Raw genomic sequence first — 6,593 nt, 5'->3', positions numbered from 1 at the left:
AAAAGTTTGGATGATTCTTCCAATTTGGGTTATAGGTATTCGAATAGGGGCTTCCTTGAGCATAGTTTACTTGCTCTGTTTGGATTCCAGTCAAGAGTTGACATTCCGCAGGAGTGTGGCCTTGGATTCCACAGACCTCGCAATTCTGAGCTATAGCAACCACGGCGGTTGGTGGTGATACATTTAAACTTTCAATCTTCTGGACCAAAGCATCCACTTTTGCATTGACGTGATCAAGGTTACTTATCTCGTACATGCCAGTTTTCGGTTGAGGTTTTTCCACTGTTGTTCGTTCGGTTCCCCACTGATAGTGGTTTTGGGCCATGCTCTCGATAAGCTGGTAAGCATCAGCATAAGGTTTGTTCATTAATGCACCACCTGCAGCGGCGTCTATTGTTAACCTTGTATTGTATAAGAGACCATTATAAAATGTGTGAATTACTAACCAGTCTTCCAAACCATGGTGTGGGCAAAGTCTCATCATGTCTTTGTATCTTTCCCATGCTTCGAAAAGAGACTCGTTGTCTTTCTGTTTAAATCCGTTTATCTGGGCTCTTAACATAGCTGTTTTGCTTGGCGGAAAATATCGGGCAAGGAAAACTTTCTTCAACTCGTTCCATGTGGTGACTGAGTTGGAAGGTAGAGATTGAAGCCATCTTCTAGCGCTATCTCTTAATGAGAAAGGAAAAAGACGAAGTCGAATTGCCTCTGAAGTGACACCATTAGCTTTAACAGTATCAGCATATTGAACAAATACGGATAAATGAAGGTTTGGATCTTCGGTAAGATTTCCAGAGAATTGGTTCTGTTGCACAGCCTGCAGCAGTGAAGGTTTAAGTTCAAAGTTGTTTGCTTCGATTGCGGGCGGAGCAATACTTGAATGCGGTTCATCTTGCGATGGAGCGGCGTAATCTCTAAGAGCACGAGCTGGTTCTGCCATCTCGGTTAAAGAAGGAAAAATGTTTTTGATATCAGGAAGGTTTATAGGAGGGAGATTGTTTTCAGCACGATATTCCCGAATTCGTCGTAAGACTCGGAGATATAGTTCGATATCGTTGATTCGTAAATAGAGCGGTTCGCCTTGAGAGCGAGTGCGTGGCATACAAATCAACGAAAGAAAGAATAGAAGGAAAAAGAAACCTTAGTCTCTACAGCGTAACGGAAGAGTTACGATATCGATTGAATAAAAGTTCCCCGGCAACGGCGCCAAAAACTTGATCGCTCGACTGTGCGAGTCGAGAATGGGATACAAACTGCAAGTGCACAGTTCTATCGCGTAGTTTTAAAAGATATCGATCCCACAGGGACTTATGAATCGATGTACCGTTATCTAAGGTTACTACGTAAATCTAAGGTGAAAATGTTTGATTGTTTGGGGAAAAGGGAGCTAAGAGCTAAACTAATATCTAGATTAAATATTAATAAAACGGATATCGGTATGTGGTTCGTCAAAACTAGGGAATCAATTCCTTGTCGGTCTCTCGGTTTTAAAATAAATCGTTTCGACTAACTTTATTGGTTAAAGGTTTTATCTCAAACTCTCGCTCTGTTGAAGAAACCATGATCTTATGTTAATGTTGCTGTCACTTATAATTAAGTCAAAAATCATATTTTGAAAACAATAAAGTTGCAGAAACTCTTTTTAAGAAAATACTGACCGTTTTAAACACCCTTATCTCAAACTTTCGCTCTGTTGACTTAGGTTATACAATTAAATCTAAATGCTTAACTCTCGTCCTCACATTCAACCTTTAAAAATACTTTTTGGAAAAAGGTCAGAATTTAATTAATTCTAAAACTTGCTCTCGCCCTGAGATAGATTTAATGACTAACTTACACTGTCCAGTTAAAACCTCAAACTCTCGCTCTGTTGGTTTCAACTTCTTTATGTCTTTTACCTTTGTAAAAAAATCTTGTTATTAAACCTGTAAGTTAAGACCGTAAAAAGATTGATTCTAATTTTAAGTTTGAATAGACCGACTTAGTTTTGATCCCTCTTTCTGCTTACTTTACATACCGATACCTAGGCAAATTAGCCAGACATGCTTACTAAATAATAATTAATATCATGCATACACAGACTCATTTCAGGCAGGCAATGCAAATAAACAATAGAATAAAGCATAAAAATTAAATAACAATTAAAGAACCTGAATGCGTAATACAATGGTCTTGAACACTCCACCACAAGCCGGTAGGATTTGTTCTTCGATTCTTCAATTAAACAGTAAATTAAATCAAGGAAATAAAAAAACTCGAATATAACGTAAGGTTAAATCCGGTATAAAGTTGCACAGTAGTTTCCGGTGTAGAAACTACTACGCGAAAAATATCTAAAAGCTAAGAACGGGGGAAAATAAATTGCAAGGGAAAAAGAAAACAAAGCTTGCAAAATAAAATAAATAAAATGGACGATGCTGGAAAGGAAGAAAAATAAGCAAAGGCGTGAAAAAAATAAATTTGGCAGAGCTTCCGCAAAACTGAGCGTGCAAAAACTGTGTAACTTTTGGTTTGTGAGACGGCTATTTATAATAGCCTTGGTAGCAGCATTCCGTTTCTCTCCTTCTTCAGCGTGGCTATATCCACGGCGTGCATATAGGAGACCAATTCCTTAACGTTATTCTTCAAGTCCTTCTGAGGGCGATACTTGCGCCACAAAGGTAGTGGGGTTGCGTGACGCTCGTCACGCTATGTGTGACGTCCGTCACAAGGCTCCTTCGCGTGACGCTCGTCACGCGTCCTGTGACGTCCGTCACAGGCACAGCATTGGTGACTTGTGCGCTTTGGGCTGGGCTTTGGCCTTTGGTTCCTTTTCTCTCCTTTTTGTTGCTTTTTACACCTCCTTTTCTTCCCTTTTTCACTTTTGCTTCAAAATGGGTACCTGATATAAATAGAAGAGAAATACTGCATAATATCTGATAAAATGGGATAAATTAGTGTAAATGATAAAATAATTTAATTGAATTAAGTCTTAAAAAGCGATATAATTTCGTGTTATCATCAGCAGAGACACTATGAACAACGTCCAAGGCAGACGGACCGGGTCATTGAGCCAATCCCAATGCCTTATTCTGTATTACTTCTCAGGATGATTGACCTGAATCTGGTTACGTTAAGAACTCTGGCTCCACCAATCGATCCCAATAATTTTCCTAGAGGTTATGATGTCAACGCCATATGTGCTTTTCACTCCAACGCACCTGGCCATACTACAGATAATTGCAAGGCTCTCCAGCTAAAGGTACAAGATTTGAGAGATGCCCAGGCTATCAATTTTTTCCCGGTGCCTAATGTTATCCAAAACCCGATGCCAGCCCACGGCGGGCAGAGGATTAATGCTGTTGATAGTGGGGAAACTTTGAATTTGGTTTCTGATGTGACTAAAGTGAAGACTTCGCTATCGGTGGTCAAAAACCGACTCTTGAAAGGACAGATTTTCCCGGGCTGTGGGGAAGAGTGTAGAAATTGTCGAGCTGCCGAGAACGGATGTGACAGTTTGAGAAGGGGTATTCAGCAACTGATAGATGAAGATTGTCTTCAGTTCGATCAGACCCGTCCAGTGAAGAATGATGTGTCGACAGTGACGATTTATTTCACTCCTGAAGAAATATATGTTCCCGGGAGACCCGCTCCGACAACAATATATTTCCCAGAAAGTACAACACCAGCAACGGTGAACATCGAAAGTCCAGCACCAGTTACAATTTACTCTGGCAGCCCTCAACCGGCTTTGGTTAGTCCGGTCACCATCACGGTACCAGGCCCTGTTCCGTATGAGAAAGACAGTGTTATCCCGTGGCACTATGGGGCTGATATCTACTTCCAGGGGCGGAAAGTTGACGATGAAGACATTGACATTGGTAGATCCGCTGTAGACAATGTTGGAGGGGTTGGTGGCTTCACTCGCAGTGGACGCCTATTTTCACCATTAACATTGCGCACGAATACTGAAGCTGAGGCAGCTGCCAAGGCTAAAGGAAAACAGGTAGCCACCGAAGAGGTTACTACTGAGGAAGCTCCTCCTAAGACCACATTCGAGAAGGAAGTGGACGAGTTTATGAGGATTATCAAGAAAAGTGACTACAAGGTAGTCGACCAGCTAAATCAGACACCCTCAAAGATCTCCATTCTCTCATTAATGATGTGCTCTGAGGCGCACAGAGCAGCCTTGTTGAAAGTACTGAATATGGCCTATGTTCCACCAGAGATAACTATTAACCAGCTGGAGTCGGTAGTTTCAAATGTAAACGCTAGCCATGTGCTAGGTTTCACCGACTATGACCTGACATCTGAGGGCAGGAATCACAACAAAGCTTTATATATCACAATGGAATGCAAAAGGGTGGTGCTTTCCCATGTTTTGGTTGATACAGGCTCTTCTCTAAATGTTCTTCCAAAGAAAGCCTTAATGAAGTTGGATTGCGATGGCATCATCCTGAGGCCAAGTAATTTAGTTGTGAGGGCTTTTGATGGCTCTAAAAGATCTGTCTTTGGCGAAGTTGAGTTGCCAGTTAAGATTGGACCGCAGGTGTTCAAGAGCACCTTTTATGTGATGGATATCCAGCCTGCCTATAGCCGTCTGCTAGGTCGGCCCTGGATTCATGTTGCCGGTGCTGTTACTTCTACTCTCCACCAGAAGCTCAAATATGAACTAGAAGGTCAGGTCGTCACTGTCTGTGGTGAAGAGGATATTTTTGTTAGCCACCTGTCTACATTTAAGTATGTGGAGATGGATGGCGAGATGCATGAGATGGTGTGTCAGGGCTTCGAAGCCATAAACATCAGTGAGGTCGCGCCCGAAGCTGTCTTTTCACCTAAGTCCGAGAAGGTCGGGACTTCTATCTCTTCATACAAGCAAGCTGTTGAAGTGGTTAAAGCTGGTAATGCCCAAGGTTGGGGCAAATTTGTGGAGCCAATCATCAAAGAAGACAAGTTTGGATTGGGGTATACTCCGGGGTCTCAAAAGAATGAAGCCGGTACTTTCTCCAGTGGAGGTTTGGTTTCTCCCCACATCGTCAATGCTGCAGATGAAGACAAGGCTGACAACGACTGTGACTTAGATAGCTGGATTCACCCGTGTGTCCCGGGAGAAAAGCTCAACAATTGGTCGTCCGAAAAAGTAGTTCGGGTTACTCTACTGAAAGAGTAATTTTTATTGTTTTCCCTTTACTACATGCATAATAAAGTCTTACACTTTGCCCAAGGTGTAATGACTCGTCTGTAGGGCCATCCATTTAGTCGCATTTCGCAATTATTTTCATCATCAATAAAGGACAGCTTTTGCAAACAATTTTGTGTTCTCTTTCTTTCAATTATTTTACTTTTACAAAAAACAATAAAAAATGGCAATGTTTCTTTTTCGTTTTTCTTTCCAATAAAAAAAAATCTCTCGTTCTAAGGTAAAGCATGCTCCTCCATCATGCAGAGATGATCACCCGGATCTCACTGCTAACGATACTGCTATGGCCAAGTATGACTTCGACAATCCTATCTATCAAGCCGAAGAAGGAGTTGAGGAAGATTGTGAATTGCCTGAAGAGTTAGCCAGGTTGTTGAAACAGGAGGACCGAGCTATTACACCTTATCAGGAGGTGATTGAGACCGTCAACATTGGTACCGAAGACGACAAGAAAGAGATCAAGATCGGGGCCAGTCTACAGGCCGAGGTGAAAGAACAGTTGATCAGTTTGCTTCGTGAGTACGTCGACATCTTTGCTTGGTCCTATCAAGATATGTCAGGTTTGGATACAGACATCGTTGTGCACAGGTTACCGTTGAATGAAGATATGTCGCCGGTAAAGCAGAAGTTACGCCGAACTCATCCTGACATGGCGATGAAAATCAAAGAAGAAGTTCAGAAACAGTGGGACGCAGGGTTTCTCGCTGTGGCCAGTTACCCACCATGGGTTGCCAATATCGTACCCATACCCAAGAAGGATGGCAAAGTACGGATGTGCGTCGATTACAGAGATCTGAATAGAGCTAGTCCGAAAGACGACTTCCCAATACCTCACATCGATGTTTTGGTTGATAACATAGTTCAGTTCTTCGTATATTCTTTCATGGATGGTTTCTCCGGTTATAATCAGATCAAGATGGCACCGGAAGACATGGAGAAAACGACATTCATCACACCGTGGGGTACCTTCTGTTACAAGGTCATGCCTTTTGGGTTGAAGAACGCAGGGGCAACGTACCAACGGGCTATGGTAACACTTTTTCATGATATGATTCACAAAGAGATCGAATGCTATGTGGATGATATGATTGCCAAGTCCCGAACAGAAGAAGAACATTTGGACAATCTGCAGAAGTTGTTTGAACGTCTGAGAAAGTTCAAGTTAAGGCTGAATCAGAACAAGTGCACATTTGGAGTGCGAACTGGTAAGCTATTAGGTTTCATTATAAGTGAAAGAGGAGTAGAGGTAGATCCTACGAAAGTAAAAGCTATCCAAGAAATGCCTGCACCTAAAACGGAAAGAGAGGTTCGTGGCTTCCTGGGCAGATTGAACTACATTTCAAGGTTCATATCTAATCTTACAGCCACATGCGAGCCATTGTTCAAAATGCTGAGAAAAGAGCAAGAGGTCAGG

The 6,593-nt window shown here is 42.1% G+C and overlaps 1 pseudogene; it reads left to right on the top strand.

Moving 5' to 3' along the window:
* The first annotated feature begins 455 nt into the window (after positions 1 to 455).
* LOC127099043 (uncharacterized) lies at positions 456 to 555 on the top strand (annotated as a pseudogene).
* Positions 556 to 6,593: the final 6,038 nt, after the last annotated feature.

This window comes from Lathyrus oleraceus, chromosome 6 (genome assembly GCF_024323335.1).
Source record: "Lathyrus oleraceus cultivar Zhongwan6 chromosome 6, CAAS_Psat_ZW6_1.0, whole genome shotgun sequence".
NCBI classification, from domain to species: domain Eukaryota; kingdom Viridiplantae; phylum Streptophyta; class Magnoliopsida; order Fabales; family Fabaceae; genus Lathyrus; species Lathyrus oleraceus.
The sequence above is the reverse complement of the archived record's forward strand: the minus strand, read 5'-3'. Positions and strand labels throughout refer to the sequence as shown.